The 23,993-nt window shown below is 41.1% G+C and overlaps 1 pseudogene across 1 annotated transcript; it reads right to left on the reverse strand.

Moving 5' to 3' along the window:
* Window positions 1-1,106: 1,106 nt before the first annotated feature.
* On the reverse strand, window positions 1,107-22,134 carry LOC120812863 (transport and Golgi organization protein 6 homolog; annotated as a pseudogene). Its single transcript, XR_013455273.1, has 15 exons — window positions 22,096-22,134; window positions 21,970-21,985; window positions 19,753-20,159; window positions 19,542-19,670; window positions 18,933-19,064; window positions 16,414-16,526; window positions 15,260-15,441; window positions 14,470-14,591; window positions 10,968-11,111; window positions 9,367-9,858; window positions 7,602-7,659; window positions 7,309-7,467; window positions 5,034-5,172; window positions 3,004-3,130; window positions 1,107-1,507 (listed from the first exon to the last, which is right to left on the reverse strand). The product of XR_013455273.1 is annotated as a transport and Golgi organization protein 6 homolog (transcript).
* Window positions 22,135-23,993: the final 1,859 nt, after the last annotated feature.

Here is a 23,993-nt window from a genome sequence, read left to right on the forward strand (position 1 = left end):
CTTTCACTGCAATTCTAGCTGGGGTTTGTCTCCACCAGCTTTGCACATCTAGAGATGGAAACGTTGTTCATTGTTGGATGAAGATGAACCTCGGCCAGAGTCTCAAGTCTTTTTAGACTGCATGGTCAGGGTGCATGCTCAGGGTGATCGGCAGTGTTGGGTTTTCATTGAGGTAAAAGAAGATTCAATTCTGATCTCATCTGACCACAGCACATTCTTCCACATGTTTGCAGTGTTCTCACATGGCTAGTGGCAAACTCCAAACGAGATTTCCTTTAGTTTACTTTCAACAGTGGCGTTCTTCTTGCTACTCTTCCATAGAGGCCACATTTATGGAGTACACGGCTAACTAACCAGGTATCCTATCCAGTTCAGTAGTTATTTATATAAATTTCCTTTTGAATGGAATCTAGCTACAGTACATTAACACATCTCACTACTCATGATAAATCAAGTTGACATGAGCGATTTACAACAAGCTTGTCCAGAGGGAAAAAAAGGAGACAATAACCTCCTTGTGTGGGACCTGATTGGTCTAAATATAACATTGTGTTCATCAACTTCATATCAGCTTTGGTTTGACATACACTGCATGTTGGTTGATAGTGGGAGCATTCTAATGCATTTATATTTGCTTTTGATACCATTAGCTACTAACATAGTTAATAACCCGAGTTGGCATTACACAAATTTCTTAGACGATACCTTACATTTTGAAAGTTTGTTCAACATTAATGCTGGAATAGTACAGTGTACTGTGAGTGTGTTGCAAAGGCAGACACAGGTATCACACATTCTATTTGTGTGTCAAATTTCAAAGACAATATGCAGCTTGTAACGGGCCAATCAATATTTACATTGAATACCGAATGACTAGGTTATAATCTCTGTTCACTTGAAGTGATTACACTCAGAACCAGCTGCCAGTCGCCAAAGGGACGGAGCAGGGGCCAAACCCATATCCCTAAAAGCAGTGGAGTGCCCTTTAAGCTTGGAATCCAGCCTGGTTTTCCTCCATCAAGGGTGGCTGAGCTGTCAAATCCTTAATGAGATCCTAGGTAAAATAATGGTAATAACATACCGATTTAGTATAACAATTAAGAACAACCTGTTTATAAAACTTTATTTGGATTTGGACTGTTGGTCGGAGAGTAGAACATGATGAATACTTATTTCGGAAGCTGCCGGTAGTTTGGACCTGTAGGTTCTGTGCGTCCAGAGGTACCATAAAGTTTTCGTCACATGGAGGCAGAACTAGTGCTGCTTAGAGGTAGAGCATATAAAAATATGTCCAAACTGTGGAGGGGTTATAAAGGAGATTAAAATGGTCCTATGGCAGGACAACAATCTTCTTCTGCAGCTTCTGCTTAGGGAAGATGAACCTCTTCATTATGTCATCCATCTCCTCCAGAGTTAGCTGGGCATGGAGCACAGCAACATCATCTGGGTCAGAGCGCACCACCCACTTCAGGGCTCAATACAGGTTCAACAACACATCACTGAGAACCTGGAGCGACAGAGACAGACATTACGTTGTTGAAAACATTTTAGACGGGTCTGCAAACCACTGGACGTCTGTTAAGACTGGTTTATTTTTGACGGGTCTACAGATCAATGGACCATTGATGCTTGCATTTGCTTTTTCACCCAGGCAAGTTTGTGCCTAACTTCTAAGATAAGACCCAAGTCGTACAGAACTGAGAAAGCAAGAAAACAAAGAAACCTGCTGTTTGCCAATGACATGTTAAGGTAAAAATGGGTGTAGGAGCTAGGTATTGTTGGTGCCACCTGGTACGCCCCTTTTCTTTCCTGTACGTTAATTGAGTCACGTGGTGTTTGGCATCTATTGGGATAAAGGTGTGTCTTCAATATTTGGTTAGGGAAATGGAAAGAGAGGGAGTGAGAGACTGAGTTTTATATTTTGTTGGCCACAAAACTACGTTGAAGTATTCTACACCGATGCTTGATTAATTGTATAATATACCTAAATCAAACCAACGCAGTTACTGGATCAGGAATTCATTGAAGGAAGCGCGTCCACAAATCTCCCCTACTCACGCAAATCATGTCACCTACAATGGGTGTCCAACAAATCAATTTACAATAATTTCTATATAATCATGATTAATGTTCCAATATCCATATTAGTCTGTAATCATCTTCAATTTCTAAGGATAGGAGCTATACAACAAAGTACACCTTGTCCTTAAACTGAGCACAGATGTGCATTTTGGTATTCATGCTATCTGGCTGTTTGATTAAGCAGTTTGTGGGCAAGCCATACTTAGAAAGAGGGGGCTGGTTGATAGAGTTCATCAGGGTGGAGAGACAAAAGGTTTCCCATAACCTCGTAGGGGACATGGAAGGCAGAGGGGGAGGAGGGAGGGGATCATTGGATTCCCTACGCTGTTCTTGCGCTACCTGATGGCCCACGCTCACACAACTCATGTGTATCTAAGACCACCTGTTCTCATTGCACTCAATCATTAGGCATATACAGCTGCTGTTCCCTTCCAGCTGTTTCAGTAATGACAGGACCTGGCCTAGGAACAGCAGCTGGACGGCTCACCTGTAGGTGTGTTCCCACTAGGCAACCACAGAAAGACCAATTCATGTCACTTTCATACAAGCAGGGTCCAACGATGGGTCTTTCATTAGGCTCCAATACTTTTATTAGCAACACTGTGTGCCATGAATACACAAAGTAGCAGAATTACAGCAATGACAGACAAAGAAAAATTGAGTAAATCCAGCCAGACATTCTGCCTCGCTGCTGAACAACGGAGCAGTGATTGGCTCTGCCCCTGTGGTGGACTATCTAAGAATAATACTTTGGCACAGACGGCATCAGTAACCACACATTGATAGTGGGCGGAATTCGAAGCAGTGAGAAAGAGTCAAACATGGTGTTTGGAGGGAGCCTCCTTGCGACATTTTGACCAAAGGGAAGCTGGGACTAGATTACAGGACTAACAGCAGCCTCTCAAAAATCATGACAAAAACCTCAGTGGTTTTGTCGCTGAGGCCTCGGAGCAGCAGGGTGATAACATGGACAGCAGCTCTCCTCACCTCTGCCTCCTTCTCAGTTTTTGTCAAAGCGGTCAGACAGGAGCAGAGCTGCACACATAAAAACTAATGAAGTTAGTGGTGTGAACGTGGAGGACTTATTTATTTCAAACGGAGTAGTGCATATTGTAGCAAAGACTAGTTTTGCACAGTGTAATATAGTCACTCATATTGAGTACACAATGTTTCTGTTCGAAGTTGGTTCTGCTCGGTTTGGAACCCAAATGGGAAGACTTCGAGAGTAACAAGGGGATCACAAGAGGAGTCTCCTCAGATGAACCAATGAAGAGTCATATCACTAATGGGGACATGTATTTTCTAACAGCTGAGAAAGCCCCACTTGTGTCCACTCTGTTGAAAGGTACAGGCCTGCGTCTGTGGCAGGCAGTGGATAACCTGGCCCACCTTGACCAGAGCAGTATCACCTGGCTCACTTCAAGTTTATACTTACTATTTACTCAAGGAAAATAATATATTGATTTGCTTCCAGTTCATCTGGAATACATTGGCAATTAATGTTTTTTTTTGTTTTTGTTGTTTTTTTAAGATCAGATCGGTAGTTCATTAGCTGACGATACAAAACATTGACTAATGTAAATATGCTGTTATTCATTTTGTCAATGTGTTTGTATGTGTTCCTAACATGTACCCCATGTGTCGGTTATTAGCATCTGTGATGGCCAAAGCCCCACAACATTACCTTGTTGCAGAGTTACCTTACTGGTTGGACAAAAGATGAGGCTTAAGGGGGAGTGTTCATGAAAGAGGCCTGAGCCAAGGACCATACCAAGAGCTTTGACAGCATGGGGGAATTAGGGTGGGTTTGTCTTACGTTGTAAGTCATATCTTTGGTTGTCTTCGCTTTTTGTTGGTTTAGTCTGCCACATATATATAAGTGTTGGGGCGGTTAATGAAGTGGATGCATTGCATTGGTAAACCTTATTCTGGAACAGTTATGTTTTGCTAACTCCTTTAATTGTGTTCAATGCTAGAACGTCATTTTTTGGGGGTGAGGGGGGTTAAATGTTCCATATTGACAAATGTTTGGGAAAATGAAGCAATCCTTTTGCAGTAAAAAAAAAATGTTTCCTTGTGCCTTGACAAGCATCTGTGAGCATCCCTGTAGAAAGGCGTTTTGTGTGTATTACTTTTTGTCCTCTCTGTGGATCACAGGAAGATTAGCTTCAGTTAATGGGTATCCAATAAATAAACAAATGGGTGAATGATGACATTAAGTGTTGAAGAGCTTTAAGTGATACGAAGACTAGAAAAGAGATGTACAAGTACATTGTGATTAGCATTCGTGTACTGGTACGAGGGCTTATGGCTTGTGTGTCTACTTATAAGTACTTAGTGAACCTTATTGAGGAAGATACAATAGCTGAAGATGTGTCTCTCATCCCTCTAATTTAATACTGTCGGTATGACATGAAATGTTTTTATAAAAGGTGAACGCTGAGGTCAGTCAGTTTGAGCCCTAGAGCTCAGGCATCAGACACAATGCAAATACTTTCAGGTTTTCGTAGATTTTTCCTTTTCTGAAATTGTTGAAACGGCAGAGTGACACAGACTGCATGAAATATGTGCAATGATGTTTGAGGAAACAAGGACGGTGATAGATGCAAATCCAACGGTTCTGATAGGCTGCTGTATGCCTTCATGAATCGTTCAGGTGGCATTTCACATTCATGACTTCATCCTATTAGAAATTGGTCACATTTAGCATACAGTCTTGTTTGTTAAAGCCAAATAACTACCATTCAAGGGGATATTGATATTTGACCAAAAATGTTTACCCTTAAGTCCAGGCATTTCTGGAGGGACCACCAATAACATAATGCCGTTATGATACAATCAATTACATTCTCCCATCTCCCTGTATTGCCAAATTCCTACAATTTACCACTATTTACCATGTACTGGTAGAACCAGTTCAGCCAATAAGATTTCATGTTGGTTTGCTCCCAGTTCCCAGGGTATAGTCCAGTCTTGGACAGAGCTCCCCCGGGTTTGACAAACTGCTGGCCCGGAGACTTTGGTCGGGGTCCCTGGTTCCTTGCAGGAAAACGCTAATCAGAGGATGGCCGAGGTGGGTTGCCAGTTCCCCTGGAGAAAGAGGAGTGGGTAGACAGGTTAGATGCATTCACAGTAATCAAATATATATTTATACAGTTAAATAATGTAAAATGATGAAGATGTAAAAAGTGTGCGCACTTTCAAAGGGCTTTCCAAAGACATCTCGATATTCTACCAGGCGACTCAATTAAAAAAAGCTTCTTATTTACAAATGTCAGACTGGCGAAAAGAAAATCTTGGCAACTCAGGAGGAGGGTTCAAGACAAACACTGAGGCTCTCTGGATACCTATAATCCAAAACGATGATCTATCTAACCACACAGCCGGGATTTAGACCCCCGATTGTCCCGGCCTACTAGAGCTTTCTCTCAGGGGAAGGTTTTGACGAACAGGGTCCCTTCTGAGCAAAACTGTCAAAGTGTGCACGGTGGCCTTTGTGATGTGGTGGCTGCATGCCGATAGCTGTCCACAACAGTGAAATAACAATACTGTAAACAAACATGGACAGAAAAAGGGGATTTGTTAACGTGTGACGACCCCTGCTGTGGAGGCAGCAGCCTTCCAATGAGATTTGCAGACGTCCGGTGTGGTAGGGCAGCCGCCTGTTGAATCCGGTTTTCCTTTGGGTTAAATGCCCTGGACAACACCCACCATTTACACTTTACCCTCATGCACATCCTACACTACTGATAATACTGACATTCGCATCCCATCTGGAATGGTTATGGTTTTTCGTTGTTTTGTGTGTTAAATAAAGAATGTTACACCTCGGAAACCAGTGTAACTCCAATCTTGTCATGGCCCAAAGAGCCAGGTCGTGACAAACGTTACAGGTGTGAATCTTCAATGATGCTCAATCACATCTCCCATCTATGCTACTACTACTACACATGGATACTTTTATGTCATATAAGTCTACTTTATATCAATCAATAGTTAGTCATTAGCAGACCCTTGTATTTAGAAAGACTACAATATGTATATAATGTGAAGATCCTTATGTATCAGCATCTGTGTCCCATTCGAGTATTACTAAAAAGTGTCCAGTGTAAAATAAGTAACAGATGACCTGCTACACAGAACAATCCGATCACCCATCAATGCAAGCTTTACACTTTACAGTAAACACTTGATCTTGGATGGTGATGGATGAAACCCACTTACCAACAGAAGTGTAAAATAATGTTTTTCATGGAGAAAACTCTTTTCAGTGTGCTTTTTTGTACTTCGCTGTTTGTTGAGGGCCCAACAATATGTACTGCGAAAACGGCAGCATGCACAATCTGGTGCTTGAACTTAAACCTTCAATTATTTTCCCTTGAGTGAATATCAATCGTGAGACTTGATTTATAGTTTGGTGATTTATTTTGTATATTATCTTGATCATTTTAATTATTAGAATTGATTCTATGGGATAGAGCTCCTCATAATTAACTGCACCCGAGACTTATTTATGGTGGTTATTTGCAATAAGTTATAATATAATAACTAATTTACAATTAGAAGATTGTATTTTTATTAGAGATTAGTTCCGAAGAGTCTTTTCCCAGTACAACAATGTAGGAGCTCGGACACCATAGACATTGACAAGCGGTAACTTGTATAACCAGGGTTATTCCCAACATCCCTACTTCAAACAATGCTCTAAAGAACCAATTTGATTACCACAAAGAATTGCACATAAGATTTGTTGTTACAGTGCAATGATATATTTAAATGATTGAGAATAATGTTTTAGTAAGATTAATGAAATCATGCATTTTTTCAGTAAGGAACTGGACAAGGCTAGTGGCAGGCAGACCACATAATCAAAGAACGATAAATATAAAAGAGAAAATAATCTAGCTAAAATAGGCCAAAATGTTATTATAAATATATCTCAATTATACCCCCCCCCTTCTCCCCACTAGGGATGATGAAATATAATACCATCTCATCCCATATGGTTAAGAATATATAGATGGGAACTTGTGAGCGATGCTCAGACGGTAAGATTGCCTCCGTTTCTTGTTATTTACCATACTTGACTTTGTCAAGAGGGAGTTTACTGCGTCAGACACACAGGACACAATCACATTAAGACATGGGCATCAAGCCAAAAGAGTATCTGGTGAGACAAACCGTGTGAAGAACCAACAGACCCAACAAATCAACCAACAAACTCACCCATTGCCCTGGTCGCCCTCATCAGAACCTCTCCCACTTTGAGGCGGAATTCCAGGGAGTGCTCCTTGTTGGATGTGGTACGGGAGGGTCCATGCTGAAAGTCTTTCAGAAGCCTTTCCAGAACCCTCTCAGGGTTTGAATCTGCCAATGCAGACAAACCTAAAGACACACACAATCAGACAATCTATATACCTATATAGTTACAGATCCATGCTTCAGCTTTATAGTTAATAGTATCAATGTGATGGAATCATCATAACGGCACATTTGGCCAAGCTTGACCATCATATTACCTTGAATGGCTGACAGGTAGATGAATGAGTCTTCATGCTCTAGGTTTTCTAAGAAGAGCTGGAAAAGATGGTAAAGATACTTTTATAAGGACATGCCAACATAAACAGGCAGAGCTGAGGATCAAACCACTGATTGAAGGACGACCCAAGCCACGGTTTCATCCAAAAGATAGATCAGCATGATCAACACAGACAGGACATTTCGGCATCGCTATGGAAATATTTGCATCTAAACATCTAAAATGTCACCAATATGGATTTTTCTAAGAAAACAAAAAATAAATAAATAAAAACGTGTTTTTCACTGAATTTGTTAAATACAACAACCCAAACAAATCCTTGTGCTTTAAGGACACCTTGGAAAACAAGGCTTTCTTAGAGCAACTGGAAAGAATGGGTTGGAGTTGACAAAAAAATATATATTTTCTTCTAGTTGGGTGTAACAATGGGTTGGGTTTGTTGGTATTTTTTGGATATGTTAACAAAAAAGACAGTGAAAATATTCATTTAAATGCATAGTACTATATTTTGTGTCAGTAAATTTCTCCAAATAACAAACATTAAGGAATGAAGGAGGATATAAGAAACATATAAAAAGGTAAAATGTACAATGCAGGAGACCCAAGCACTAAAGGAGAAAAAACTAAATCAATAAAAAGGGTCTCTGCTGTAACAAGGGAGTGGGTGGAGGGGATGGACTGATTACAGAGAATTATAAATGAGTTTAGCCGTTCTTGCCTATACCGCCTTAACAAGGCCCTAGGACGCTCTGGCTCATTAATTATAAATGTTTTCTCATGTTCCAGGAGACAAACAACACCACAACCTACCTGCGGCTGATTCCCACATACTGTGCATGGAACAATAGCACTAGGTCCAACTGGCATCCTAGCGTCAATACGTTTCCCCAGAAGTCAGTCATGAGATTGCATCAGCACATGGGCTAACTAGCGATAGGAGCTAAGCTAACACAGCTAGCCCCATAGGGAATTCCACAATCAAGAGACTCTAATCAGATAAGTCCTGCACAGCTGTTTCAAGTACCAATTACATTTGGCATCTCAGCCACAACCATTTCAGGTTGCATCAGGAGCCCTTGGCTCTGAGACCCCTGCTGAATGCGCTAGACTCAAATGAACTACAGCCTTGATCTGCAGTGCTGTCCAAACATGCCAAATGGCGTGATCACATTTGCGTTACAATAAGCAAGTTCAGCCCCGATAAAGGGCAAGTGGCAACCATTAGAATGTGCAAATCTTCTAGAACTTAATTCCACTTAAAGCCAATAAATGTCTCTTTTACTTAATCAGTCATGCCTTACTCTCACTTGCCCAGGTCCACTATAAAAAGGATGACCTAAATGTCTATATAGTGTAGTAACAGACAAACATCACATGAATTATTAATGTATAATGTGCATTTCTAATAAATGGTGACGCTTCTATCAGGCAACAACCCTGTTATAGGAAGATGTTTGTGTAACGCCGATGGTTACATTCACCAGCAAAAGGCTTGTTTTCTCAGTAATTCAATTGTTCTTTAGTCTACATTCATCTTAATACAGTACAACTTATTGCATCTTGTAATACAAGAATTGTTGTGTAGAGAAGTAAACTAGCAGATATTTTCATTGTGTACACATAAGGCCAAACCATGTTTTTAAAGATAGCTTCTTATTCCAAAAAACCCCATGTAATTAATAGTTTCAGTGCATCAAAGTCAAGAATTGAAAAACTCAAATTAAGTTGTATACAAAGCAACCAACCATCAGGAGCTTCTCCTGGGTGTGGGCAGCCTCTGGGTTTCCTCTCTGCACCATCTGAGTCAGGACCCTCAGGGCGAACGCTCTGGTTGGCACATCCGGGTCACAAGCTTCTAGCAGCCAATCGGAAAAAGGCTTGGTAGGAGGGTGAAGGGTACTGGTTCCAGAAGTCCTACCTTCTGGACTTACTTTCGCTGCAGACTTTCCAAAGGACGCTGGAGGTCTATTGCTTTGGGCGTTTCGGTCTGGTGGCGATGAATGAGGACTAATCTGGGGGTTGTTGGCTCCGGTTTGCGTGTTCTTGACTGTCATTTTAGGCTTCATGGAGACCGAAGCGACAGCGAGGAAGTTCTCAGGCCGGTAGGCCCCATGAGTGGCAATGACAGCTCTGAGGTCGGATGCCAGCTGCTGGATGAGCACCTCAGGGTGCTTCTGAGACAGCGACTCCAGTGGCGGGAGCAGTCTCCACATCGAAGAGTAGTCTTCTTGACTAAGCTTTAGTACAAAAAGGGGAAAGGTTGTTTGGGAGACAGCTTAGGAAATCCTGAAGAACATATATTATTAACTTAAGATGCATGTACAACTGGTAGCTCCCGTGAATTTCACTACACTTCTGTCTGTATTTGATTGGCTTTGTCGTGTTTATTACTAGCATACTAATGGCATCTGACAGAATACATTTATAAACACCTGAAAAGGAACCGGTAGAATTAGGTGCACCGAGGAATCTGTTTGCATCATGATGCTCGGTCCTCAAACATTGACACTTTTCAAGCCAAAGAAATTTTTTACTGGACCAAAATAGAGATCTATGATATTTCAGTTAACCAGCAGATAGTGGCCTAAAACAATACAAGTACAATAACTTGTAACTTTATAACTTGTGAACTAGCCCCCCACAGGTCACACTGTATATCATGTCTAAGTTAATCGTTTCTGCTTACTGTATGGTAAAAGATTAGTTTCAATTAGAACATTGTATGGAAAATGCCGCCCAATCCGTATGTCCATTTCATTCCTTTCCCAGTTTAAATTGTCCACTTTCCTGCAACTTTGTAACCCTAGTGGACGGTCTGCATCTCCCCTTTGCTACATTTCTGTCTCTCAATTTCTCTATTTATATAATTAATTTATACAGTGTTATATAATGTATATATACACATTTCAAATTATTGGCAGTGACTTGACTTTAAAAAATACTTTTGATGCAGTAAATTATGTCTACTATTACCATTATGCATTACGCTTCATTAAATTAAAGTAGCAGGTGGATTAGCTCGCTACAACTTGTCCTGTTGGCGATGTAAAATTAGAATTGTTGAAAAAGATGTGTAGAGAATCATATATCAGTTGGTAGTTAAGTAAATGTTACAGTAAAGAGTATTTTTATTACCAGACCAATATTTGATTAATGCTGGTGAAGAAGTAAATAATACAAGCAACACAGGCAGCTTTGAAAATACTGTATCCATCTTTTCCCTGTGGTAAATAGTTAAGTCAGATTTGCACATTTTCATGGGGGAGAAAATGCATTCAACACATAATTACAATGTAAATGTACTTGAGAGTAAGTGAGAATGTAGTTAAAAATCAAGTGTGACTACCTTAGGTCCAGACAGCAGAGTAGCCACAACGCCTATCCCCAACCGCAGCGTCTCGCTCTCTACTGGGCTTCCAAGAACTGGACCAGAGGCCTGACCCAGACCCAAACAGGCCCTCTGAAGCATAGACATCAAGAAGTCCACCACCTGGAGAGAATACAAGCAGAATCATGGGCACAAATGATCAAATATGATCAATATTAAAGTCAAATCTCACAGTGGCAAATATAGGACAATTAAGATAGTGGCTCTTCAAACAGATGAACATTGTGTCCATAGAGTATTTAATGATGAATGTGCACGATGAAGGCAGTGGTACAAGTGGAAGGATAGTGTGGGGTAGAAGTAATGCTCCTTCAGGGTACATCACTATAGTTCTCTAGGTATTGCGGGATGGGGACAGATATGCAGCCTGTGAAGGCAACAGACGTGTACCTCTTGTTTACATCATCAACTAGAATAAATACTAGCAGAGCTTTGGAGAGAGCTACATTTTCACTATCGATAACAGGAGGATGTTTTGTTTGCTGACAAGTGATTCAAACTATGTATTAGTGGATAATGGAAGTGAACATGGAGATATAGGCTCCATTTGACTTATTTTCTAATTTGATCTTTTGGCAGTGTAAATATAACCCTCCATTTGACATCCGGTATCAATATGCTGAATATAGATGCTGAATATATTGAGTTCATAATATAATAAAATGATGGAACTAAAGCCATTGTTTTTTTCATTGTGACTAACTACAAACTTGCAGTATTTTACAAAATACCAGATGGATAGGGATAAACAAATGATATGCGAAAAAATTTTTTAACCACATTGGAAGAGAGGTTCCTGTGCTGAGAACTCCTACGGGGTATTGCTTTTAGCTGTGCCTAGAAGAGTAGGTCTGTATTAAAGTTACCCACCCAAAATATAATATTCCCTTTAAAAGCGACATCGCAACAGTGCAACAAAATAAGAGACGTTTAAATATTTGATCCCATCAAAACTCTCAAAAGAATACGTCGCTTATAAGAATACTCTCAAAAAAAGAATAATAAAAGAATAATACGCTTAAATGACGCGATTCCTCAAAGTTATGTTAATACTCATATTCCTCAAAAAGCAGGCCAAGGAGTGGAGAAGTAGCTATTTTTTACTCTTGCCTTTTAATAAATCTTAAACCTAAACTAGATTATAACTCATTTAAAAGCATCATTCTCAGTCTTTAGTACCAAACCTGGAAATCGATACAGATGGTTCTCCTTGTAGTGTATTGTCCCATGGTCCTTATTCAGAATTCAATAGTCTAAACAAGTTTGGTCCTTAAAAGTAATTATTTTGGGTCAATATTTACGTTGAAGAGTCTTGGTCCTGCATTTATTGCATTGATACATTCAATTGGTTTCCGTAGGTGTTCAGAGACCTACAAATTGTTTTAATAACTCCATGACCTGGTTTTGGTGGAAGGTATTGGTGCTACCATATCATGATAAACCGTGTAATAACTCTGGAAATATTTTGTCTATCTCGACAATTTCTTTTTAGTGAGGAAAAGCCCTTGTGAGTTTTTGGATAATACTGGTGAAGAAATAAATTAATAACAAAAAAAATCTTTGAATTTTGTGAATTGCGTGAAATAAAAGCCCTATAAAACATGGAGACACAAGAGCAAATCTACTTGATAGTGTGTGGACAATACACATGTAAAGTTTCACGTTGATAGGATTAATACTAGGATTAAAGTCTGGTAGGCCGATTTGTCACTTTCAACCACCTTTTTCAAATTTGCTTTTGGATTGGATAAATTGGATAAGACTAAACCCACAAGGAAATGATTAACAGCTTCCTTAGCCACTCAGAAGCCAAAATCGGTAGAGCATAAAGTGGCACTCGCGAGTGGGAATTGGCTGAAAGACGGATTCATTTCATAATACAAAAAAAAAAAAAGGTAAGGGGCATTTATGTTTTATATGCTTATTTTTTGTTGGTTTGAAGTGGTTTTATGATGATACTTATATCCGCGTCTTGTTTGCTGCCTGCTTTGCCGAGGAACAAATGCACCGCCATGTGCACATTTTCTGGACTAATTTGTATATATTTTATAACTTGTCGGAGTTGTGTTGAGTATTTTCAAACGGATTAGTGTATATTGTGGCTAAGACTAATGTACGAACGGTGTTGTAAGTCGCTTTGGATAAAAGCGTCCGCTAAATGACATGTAATGAGAGTGGAGCTGAGAGTGGCGCTGGCGGTTACATGGTGGTTATTTATTTATTATATTTCAGGTTGTTCATTCTGTACACATGATATCTATTGCATTCTGTCCATCCCGGGGGAGGAATTCCTCATCTGCTATTTTTTTCCATTTTTCTGCCCGTCGAAGGTTTTTTTAAAACTTTTTGCAGGAGTTTTTCCTGTGCCGATGTGAGGGTTTAAGGACAGAGGATGTCTCATGTGTACTGATTTTGAAACCCTCTGAGGCCAATTTGTAATTTTGGACTATGAAGTGTTTATGAAGTCTTGATTTGAAGGAATTTATGTATCACTATTGGCATAATCTGCCTCAGTCTATGAGTTCCTCCAACTGAATCTCTCTCCACTGACCTGTGAGTTTTTTCTCAGCAGCACAGTATGCTGCACACAATCAACCATCACAGCCAACACCTGAAGCAGAGCCAGTTTCCGGCTTTGCTTCGCAGATGGAGCCAGCAGCCGCTGCTCCACCTCCATAAGTGTCATGGTGGTGTAATGGGAAAATGATATGTGACCCTTTTAAATGCTTCATTTGTATAACCAGTGTATTAGTTGCAAGTGCTTAGGTCACAAAGGCCCTGACATAAGAACTGATGTCTCCCACTTGGATTAGATGTTTCCAGCGTCATAGCTGTAGAGATTGAACAAAGTGTTTGTTATGTCTATGACCACCTTTGTTTTAGCATGTTGGGAGAGCAGGGACACGGTCAAAGAGCTGACGTGTCTTACATGGATAAGATGTTCCCAGTACCCTGGCTGTAGATACTCAACAAGATGGTTAACGGTTTCTGTTGACGCCACCGATATCTAAATTTAGGTATAAGAACTGCCTTGATGTGTTGGGGCAAAAAGGAGGTTCTTGACAGTCTACTGACCACGTAGCTGTTGTGACCCTTTTTCCCTTGCAAGGAAATAAACGGAGAAAAGACATACTTGACTCAGAGCCTTTGTTTCTTACTTAACGATTGTCTGTGCAAAATCGTCCACCACAGTGGATATGTCCAGCTCTGGGTCATCTTCCCCTTCCCCATCTGCTGCAGCTTCCTAGCTGGCCATCTCCTATAGGAGAAGCAATTCGAAGATAGAATGTTGACTGAGGTTACGGTCTCCTAAGGGCAAAATACAAATAACTGAAGCACCACACAATAGAATGAAATGGCCACAGATGTGGAAACCTCTCTGCCACTTAGCACAAAAAACCCCACAATCATTTGTTTATCACAATGGATTAAATCGTTTTTACAGGTGTGTACACCCTACCTGTAGCAGGTCGAGGAAGAAGTCTCCAGGCAGGTCACAGTGTTTGAGGTCAGCTAATAGCTGCATAAGACACTCCAGCCTCCACTGCTCTTCTGACAGCTTCTCATACAGAGCATCGTCCTCTTCACGGGAAGACAACAAGGGGGATGAGAGGGGCGACACTAAGAAACAAAGAGGCCAGTTTTATTCATACCTGCTAACTCACAACGGGTGAAAAATGTGACAACGCGGGGCAGAGGGGGGCCCCGCAACATTCCCTTCAGGATAATTTTTCTACAAAAATGAGCCAATGTAGAATAATCTATCAGACAAATTAGGCCGGGTCTTATTTTCTTGATCAAACTTCACATTCTACCACACCACATCTACGTCTAATGAAACCTCAAGCTTTTATGATTACAGTGTTGTGATTGCTCTGACCAAAGATTTTTACTGATCTGATTAAGAAACACGTACGGTAATGATCATAATCTGGTATTAGCGGCAACTTAAAATTTCAAGTCAACGGGTGAAAAGTTGGAGGAGAAATGAAGACGCTGTAGACATCTTAACACTGATTGGCCAGGACTCAACGCATCCTATCAAATATGTTTTACTGTAAAGATCACGTCACCTTTTCTCCATGTCTCACTCCAATCTCAGAAACGCTGGCAGGCCACTGGACCTGCCCATCCCAAAAAAAGAAATTTTATCGTGGCTGATTGGCCCAAAAGAAATCCTATTCTACAATATTATTCTTTTGTCCGGCTCATCCTGTCATGGGTTTGGGGAGGCCATGTCCATCGTTTGCTTCTGCTGGATATCTCCCTTAAGCTCAGACGGGCTCCTCCATCACTGCCCGGGGTGAAGTGGAACTTTGCTGCTACCTCGTTTTTTGGGTCCTGCAGACCTGAAAGCTGTCTCAGTGCTGACCGGGCCGCAGAGGTGTCAGCGTGGCTCAAGTACCACAGAAGGATCTGCTCACAGGGGGCGCTATGGAGCCAGGAGCACACACAGAGCTCATTGTCAGTTTCCTACCATAGAACACATTCAATACAATTCATGTATTCTTCACATTTTTGCATATTATTTATTATTATTATATTATTGTGTGGAAAAATGTCATGCTCTAAACTGGGAACGTCTCTAACATCTATTGGCTTTCTCTAGGATTGGCAACAAGCCCCAAAACAACCATGTGTTAGTTCATCTTTTGAGGTTGAGCTTTGATGTTCGGGATGTTCTACCATTCAGTTGTGTCGGCTCTGTACTTCTCCATAGTCTGCTGGGGAAGCAGCATCGGAGTTAGAGACCCCAACAAACTTGAACTGGTTAGGAAGGCCGGTTCCATTATCGGATTAAATTGTCTATATTGGGTAACCAGGACCACCCTCTGATAACCAGGACAACTATCAGCATCACCTAGGGACAGCTATAGGACTTTTGCCCACTGGAATAGGAAAAAACATCTGCCAACTTGGTTTGAACATGGTAACATCCAGAGGTGTCAAGTAACGAAGTACAAATACCACCCCTTCCCCCCGCCCATGACGTAGTAAACATGGGGGAGACACTGCAGTCTACCTAATCAATGCGAACAACGTGTATGTATCGCCATGTTTCCACCATCCCAACGGCAGGTCACGTGATCTGCAGGCACCTTCTGATCACATTGTAACGGACTGACGTGTTGTGTGAGCGAGGTTACGCATTAAGAGTTTGTCCTTAATGGAATTTCTACATTACTTTTACTTTTATACTTTAAGTGTTTTTGAAACCAGTACATTTATACTTTTACTTAAGTAAAAAGCTTGAGTCGATACTTCAACTTCTACAGGAGTCTTTTTAAACCCTTGAATCTGTACTTCTACTTGAGTAATGAATGAATGTGAATACTTTTGACACCTCTGGTAAAATCTACTATATTTACTTTGAAGAAGAGTAACATTGCAACTAAAACATTACCGTAGGTGAGAGATGTTCTGCTTGGTGAAACAGAAGAGTGTGAAGATAATAGGGAGAACTTCTTCCAGAGCTTCGAGAAGAGAAGCTGACGGACTGTTTCCAACCACACAGATCTATAAAAATTTTTTTAAAAAACAGGAAACAAGGTGTGAGAGCCATTAAAAGGATTAGACATAAACAGAGAGACAGAGACAGATGTGTGACTGGTGTAAAGTATAAATCTCCAGCTGCAACAGGCAACCCAACCACCACAACAACACAAAAATATGTGGACGCATACTGTGCTGGCCGGTCTAGTCAAATCATCGGCGATGGTCCGGTCGACGGGGGTTGCAGGCCGTCATTTTCGAGCGGGCGCTGCTGCCTGTTGGAACACTGTCGTCGATCCCCCTGGTCTAATGCAAGCGCTCACAGAGTGTGACCCCCAGTGGACTTTTTAGGGATAGCAACTACTTTTATAGAAAAGGATTTTTTTGTCTTTCTGTCATCCGGCGGTCCGTAGGTTTGACACCCCTGCCCTACAATGTTGTTTGCACAGAAATGAAAAAGGTCTAGAAATGTACATTATATTAGTATATTATATATTATTATTAATGCAATTAGTTTGTTTTACTGCTTTTTGGGACTACAGATGAAAAATAGCTTTTTGGCTGACTACGCATTTACATAAATGTTTTTATTAAATGAGCACAGTCACGTATCATGTAAACCAAAACAATAACTTCAAAAACAAAGAAAGAACGACCCATTGGGCGCCAAGGGCCTAATGCTAGGTGTAACATAACTCATAACTCCTTATGACTTCACCCAAAGCGGCGTGCATTTTTCAGTAAATATAATTCAATATCACTCTCAAAATAATCCAATTGGAATCTTTTCATTGATATTCCCCCCCAAACATCATACCTACGAACTCAGAGGAGACCAATATACAGTACTGCCAAGGAAATGGACATTCTTTGGATATCATCTCTTTGACGCCACAGAGTCCATGACCCCTTAACCCAGGGGTGTCAAAGTCAAATGGACGGAGGGCCAAATAAAAAATTTAGCTACAAGCCGAGGGCCGGACTGTTCGAATGTTCGTTGAAAAATTTTTAAATGACGCATATAGTCTAGTGAACCTAATTGAACCTACTGAAAACCTAACAAATATATTCCAATATGATCAGATAAATAAAGCAATATTTTCTTATGGCTCTGTCAGTAATCTTTAATTTTCAACAGACACAAAAGACAAATTTCCTTTATATAAAAATCCCCATAACATGAACATTAAATGAAAGAAACCGGTATTCAAGGCACCATCAGTAGCCTATATTTTCTATTTTAGCAAAAGTGGGCTAAATTTACTTCAAAGAAAAAAACAATAATAGCAATTTTCTATCATCCACTCAACTGAAATATTTTTAAAATATAATTGGATTGAAATACAATAAAATAAAGTGCAAAAATCTATTAATCAAAAACAACACTTTGTTTAAGGAGAAGTAACATGCAGTGAAAACAAATATTAAACTTTAACTTTTAAACTTGAACTGAGTAAAAACTCTAAATATGTGATTGCACAGTAATGTTCACTTGTTTGAGGTTGAGGGTGGTACTTGGTGGTGTCCCATCTTTTCCACAAGTTCATCAATGTTCGGGGTAAGGCTCTGAGCTGAGGAAATCCTCAGAATTGAGTGGAGGTGTTCAGCAGTAAGTCGACTTCTGTGTGATGTTTTGTTCAAGTTCATCAAAGAAAACAGTTGTTCACACAGGTATGTGCTGCCAAACATAGACAACGTTTGAGCAGCCTGGATGCGCAGCTGGGGCATTGTGTCGGGGAGGAAACGGGCAAACTCCGCAGCACCCACTGCCGCATATTTTGCCCTCAGTGCATCATTGCATTGGAGGTCAATCAACTCCATTTGGAGGTTTGGTGGTGAGCTTTCCACGTCAACAGCAAATGGGTTACCGAGCAGTTCCAACCTGCTTTTTTGTGCTTCAAAGTCAGCAAATCGGCGTCGAAAGTCAGCGGCAAGCATACCTATTTTATCAGCCAACTGTGCGCTCGGGAACGCAGATTATACTCTTTCAGTACCGCCACACTTTCTCCACACAGAAGACACACAGGTTTTCCAGCTACCTCCGTGAACAAATACTCCGACTCCCACCTTGTTTGAAACCCCCGGTTCTCAGTGTCCACCTTCCGTTTTGCCATTTTTGATGGGTATCTGAAAGTTAATTTTACTGTGATGCTGACAACTGCTGTGCCAATAAATATTGAAATGAAGCAGCCTACTGCTCGGTGCGTCACCGTTGCATTGTGGGAAATGTAGTATTGGTGCGTGTAAAAGATCTGCGGGCTGCCGGCTTGCTGCGGTCTGCGGGCCGGTTCTAATAATAAATCAAGATCATCCCAGGGGCCGTAAAAAACCTTCTCGCGGGCCGGATGTGGCCCGCGGGCCTTGACTCTGACATATGTGCCTTAACCAATGAGTGATGATCATTAATCAGCTCATTATAGTGTTCCTCACCTTGTACACATCAGTCACACAACGAGTCAGCTCACACTCCTCCACAGCAGCGTGGGAATCAACCTCATCTGGGGGAGTACACACACACACACACACACACACACACACACACACACACACACACACACACACACACACAGTGAGACAAATAGGACATCCACCTACTCACTGTCCTCCTACTAGAATATTTATATAAACCCATCTATACATACATACATACATACATACACACATACATACATACATACATACATACATACATACATACATATATACACATACATACAGGTGAAACTCGAAAAATTAGAATATCGTGCAAAAGTTCATTTATTTCAGTAATTCAACTTAAAAGGTGAAACTAATATATTATACTCATGCAAAGTGAGATATTTCAAGCCTTTATTTGATATAATTTTGATGATTATGGCTTACAGCTGATGACAGCTGTCTTGCCCGAGGACAATCACCCACATGATTCCCAAATTTGTGTCCTGTTGTTGAACTACCACAGTTGTGTGTTTGCAGTGTTTCTGAATTTGACACATTGAGATGTTTTCACCATGGCACAATGTAAATCTTTGTTTGTTAAAAAGAAAAAAAGAAAAACACCTTATCCTGCTTGGGTCCACCTTGGAGGATCAGCAGCTCCTTGACAATCATTGGCTGGTATACCTTTCCTAGAAGGCTTCTGAGGACCTCCTTACAAGTGCGACTCTCTACTGCCCTGAGCTCGTGCATCTGAGGTTTGCAAGGAAGACAAGAAACCTTTAATATGTCTTGACTACACGCATCAAAATCCTGTTACATTCTGCCGTGTTACCGTCCCCTCCTTTGAGCAGCTTCTCTCTGCATGGCGTGGCTGGTAGCCAAGCTGGATCAACGCTGCCAAGACATCCCCCAGATGCCGCGTGAACACCAATGTGGCGAGACACGAAAGCTCTGTCAACTGCATCAGAACTTTGGTGGTGGTGAAAAGGCGGCATCCAGCTGCTGGCACCGTCCCACCGCGGACCCACCGCAGAGAACACTCCTGGACAAAAGCCCATGTGGCATCTTCTGTGTTACCACCCAACCAGTCTGCCGCAACCATCACCTCCTCCCTGAGCCTCCTCACCTCCTCCAAGCTGCTCTCCTTCTGAAGCTGCTCTTGGAGAAGGACCCTGTTGGTCCGCAGCACTGCTACCAGAGCATCTTGGTGGGAGGACTGATCATCATGTGCAGAGAACTCTGGAAACAACACAGAGCGTGAGTGGTTAAGGATGTGGAGTATTGTGCGTTGGTTCACCGGTGTAACACTGTGTGTTCAGTGTAGCTGTGAGCTACGTAAGAAGAAGTGCAGAGACTAGGCTAAGCTCCCACAGTTGCTACCATTTATATTATACCGACAAAACTGACGTCATGCTATTCGTAACGTAACGCTCCCAATTTCACAGCTTAAGTCGCAATGAAGTGCTTCATCACTACGACTCGCTAATAAGACGTTAATCCACGTACAGAAATGAAGCTCCGCGTGCACGCGACTTGGTATAACGTTAAATAGCACGCTCTACTTTAATCACCATGCCTAACGTATCGTATCCTTCTTTACACTTCGGTACCTTGTCGGCTGTCACATTAAGTTACTCACTTACCGCCAAGAGGTTCGTCAGAGTTTTTATCGCTGAGAGGATAGCTGGAACAATCGGAGCCATTCTCCCCCTACTTTTAGTACTTAAAGCCCTGTCATGCCAAGAATGTAACGTGGTGCTAGGAAACATGAACGTATGCTAACAACATCTTAAATGGCGCTGGAATTATACGCATCGCGGATCGTTTCTCAGCGCATGAGGGTTAGGGCAATAACAGCACACGCATTCAGCAGTGTTAAGAGTCCTTTTATCAACTCTGGTTAAGACCATTTGTAACTGTCATAATTAAAACAGTATTTGGTTCGAAAGATAAGGAGCTAACGCTTACTTTAACACCGCTAAATCACCTGAATAGATTGTATCAATAGTTTTATTGGATACTCGGTGTAAGGACTGGAATTATCTCTACAGGACACTTAAGACGCCTCGGTTTAAAAAACAAACATCTTCTCTAATATGGGCATAGTAATATTACCATTCCTATAATGTAAGCGGGCCGGAGTTTGAGAACCCTGCTTTAGGAAGAAGACAGTATCTTGATTATTTCGCTTTTTCTCTTGCTTCTCCCCCTGGACCAGTGGTTCCAAAATATTTTATGTCCAGTCCCCCTATGATGATACAGGAACAGATAGCAATAAAACTTTCTGTGCAAAAATACATTTCCATACATTTAACAGCAGGATTCTTTTGTTTTCTTCATCTAAATATGTTCACATGAGCAAGGTACGAAGTCCAAGTGTCTGCTCTGTCTAGTGGGCTTCATAATAAGTTTATTCAGTCTCTTCCGGTCAGCGGTAGATATGCTGCGGTTTCTGAAGAACACTCCATAAAAAGATGGCTGATGCCACAAAAAAAGTCCCCAGGAGTGCTCCCTGGACTACTATCTATGGGCTGTATAGGCTAACCAGAGTCAGCCCTAAATCTGAGTCAGATTAAATTACTAAAAAATGGACGCTAGTTCTACAAAACGAGTTTGATAACTCAAGGCTCTTGCTCCTAACCTTCTCCTTCTAGAAGGGAGCTGTGGTCTGGGTCAGAACTCCCCCCAATTCCACCGAACAAATCCCAAGAAGAACGTGGCTGCCGCAGTGAGCTTGTGTGAGCACTATTCACACCATATTCTGGGTCAAAACCACAGGGAAACATCCGATGCCTCCAACTAGCAGATAGGAAATCCACAACACCCTACACCCTTTTAATTCATGAATGAAAACTGTTTAAATGAAATTTTTCCATAATAACCTTACCTCATTCCAGCACAACTAGGTTGATATTAAATATCACGTTAGGGTTATCTGTAAGCACTATAAGACTTCAAAAGGATAAGAATGATATTCAATTTAAGCCAACAGTGAGATGCATCTAATATGACAAACATATCTTGCCATATAAGCAACCCCATGCCATACCTGCTTGCACCTGTGCCTATTTTAAAAGAAAACACAGAAAGTATGATCACACAAGAGCTCTTTTTAATGTTCAATGCTGTTGGAGTTGATTACTCAGTGGAAACAGCTGTTGCATGGTTGATTTACCTCCTTGTTGAAGAGCAAACACTGGACCAAAGTGGGCATCTTTCTTTGCTAATGGTGGAAAAGAACACTTGTAAATTGTTGTTTTGCACACAACCAGATACTACGAGCAATGGTCTCTTTGTATTCTGCATACATCTATTTTGTGCTTGTTTTAAATCAGGGGTGTCAAAGTCAAATGGACGGAGGGCCAAATAAAAAATTTAGCTACAAGCCGAGGGCCGGACTGTTCGAATGTTCATTGAAAAATTTTTAAATGACGCATATAGTCTAGTGAACCTAATTGAACCTACTGAAAACCTAACAAATATATTCCAATATGATCAGATAAATAAAGCAATATTTTCTTATGGCTCTGTCAGTAATCTTTCATTTTCAACAGACACAAAAGACAAATTTCCTTTATATAAAAATCCCCATAACATGAACATTAAATGAAAGAAACCGGTATTCAAGGCACCATCAGTAGCCTATATTTTCTATTTTAGCAAAAGTGGGCTAAATTTACTTCAAAGAAAAAAACAATAATAGCAATTTTCTATCATCCACTCAACTGAAATATTTTTAAAATATAATTGGATTGAAATACAATAAAATAAAATGCAAAAATCTATTAATCAAAAACAACACTTTGTTTAAGGAGAAGTAACATGCAGTGAAAACAAATATTAAACTTTAACTTTTAAACTTGAACTGAGTAAAAACTCTAAATATGTGATTGCACAGTAATGTTCACTTGTTTGAGGTTGAGGGTGATACTTGGTGGTGTCCCATCTTTTCCACAAGTTCATCAATGTTCGGGGTAAGGCTCTGAGCTGAGGAAATCCTCAGAATTGAGTGGAGGTGTTCAGCAGTAAGTCGACTTCTGTGTGATGTTTTGTTCAAGTTCATCAAAGAAAACAGTTGTTCACACAGGTATGTGCTGCCAAACATAGACAACGTTTGAGCAGCCTGGATGCGCAGCTGGGGCATTGTGTCGGGGAGGAAACGGGCAAACTCCGCAGCACCCACTGCCGCATATTTTGCCCTCAGTGCATCATTGCATTGGAGGTCAATCAACTCCATTTGGAGGTTTGGTGGTGAGCTTTCCACGTCAACAGCAAATGGGTTACCGAGCAGTTCCAACCTGCTTTTTTGTGCTTCAAAGTCAGCAAATCGGCGTCGAAAGTCAGCGGCAAGCATACCTATTTTATCAGCCAACTGTGCGCTCGGGAACGCAGATTATACTCTTTCAGTACCGCCACACTTTCTCCACACAGAAGACACACAGGTTTTCCAGCTACCTCCGTGAACAAATACTCCGACTCCCACCTTGTTTGAAACCCCCGGTTCTCAGTGTCCACCTTCCGTTTTGCCATTTTTGATGGGTATCTGAAAGTTAATTTTACTGTGATGCTGACAACTGCTGTGCCAATAAATATTGAAATGAAGCAGCCTACTGCTCGGTGCGTCACCGTTGCATTGTGGGAAATGTAGTATTGGTGCGTGTAAAAGATCTGCGGGCTGCCGGCTTGCTGCGGTCTGCGGGCCGGTTCTAATAATAAATCAAGATCATCCCAGGGGCCGTAAAAAACCTTCTCGCGGGCCGGATGTGGCCCGCGGGCCTTGACTCTGACATATGTGATATACAGTATATACACATAAGGTTTACAGTATGCCGTCCAATTCTACTGATGTCTACTGAGTGTGCATCTCTTCTACAAGGCCACCAGACATCCAGGCGACCTGAAATCGGACTAAGTATCTCTTTCTTTAAACCAAGCTAGTCTGCTAAACTTGCTGTTGATTCTAGTGTCTTAAGTTAATTTGATTGCTGATTTGCTTTAGTTTTTTGTCGTCTCACGACCAGTTCTCTTTGTTTGAAGTTATCTTGGTTGCTAGTTTGTTCAAGCTCTTTCAGT

The sequence above is a fragment of the Gasterosteus aculeatus genome, chromosome Y, assembly GCF_964276395.1.
Source record: "Gasterosteus aculeatus chromosome Y, fGasAcu3.hap1.1, whole genome shotgun sequence".
Taxonomy (NCBI): Eukaryota; Metazoa; Chordata; class Actinopteri; order Perciformes; family Gasterosteidae; genus Gasterosteus; species Gasterosteus aculeatus.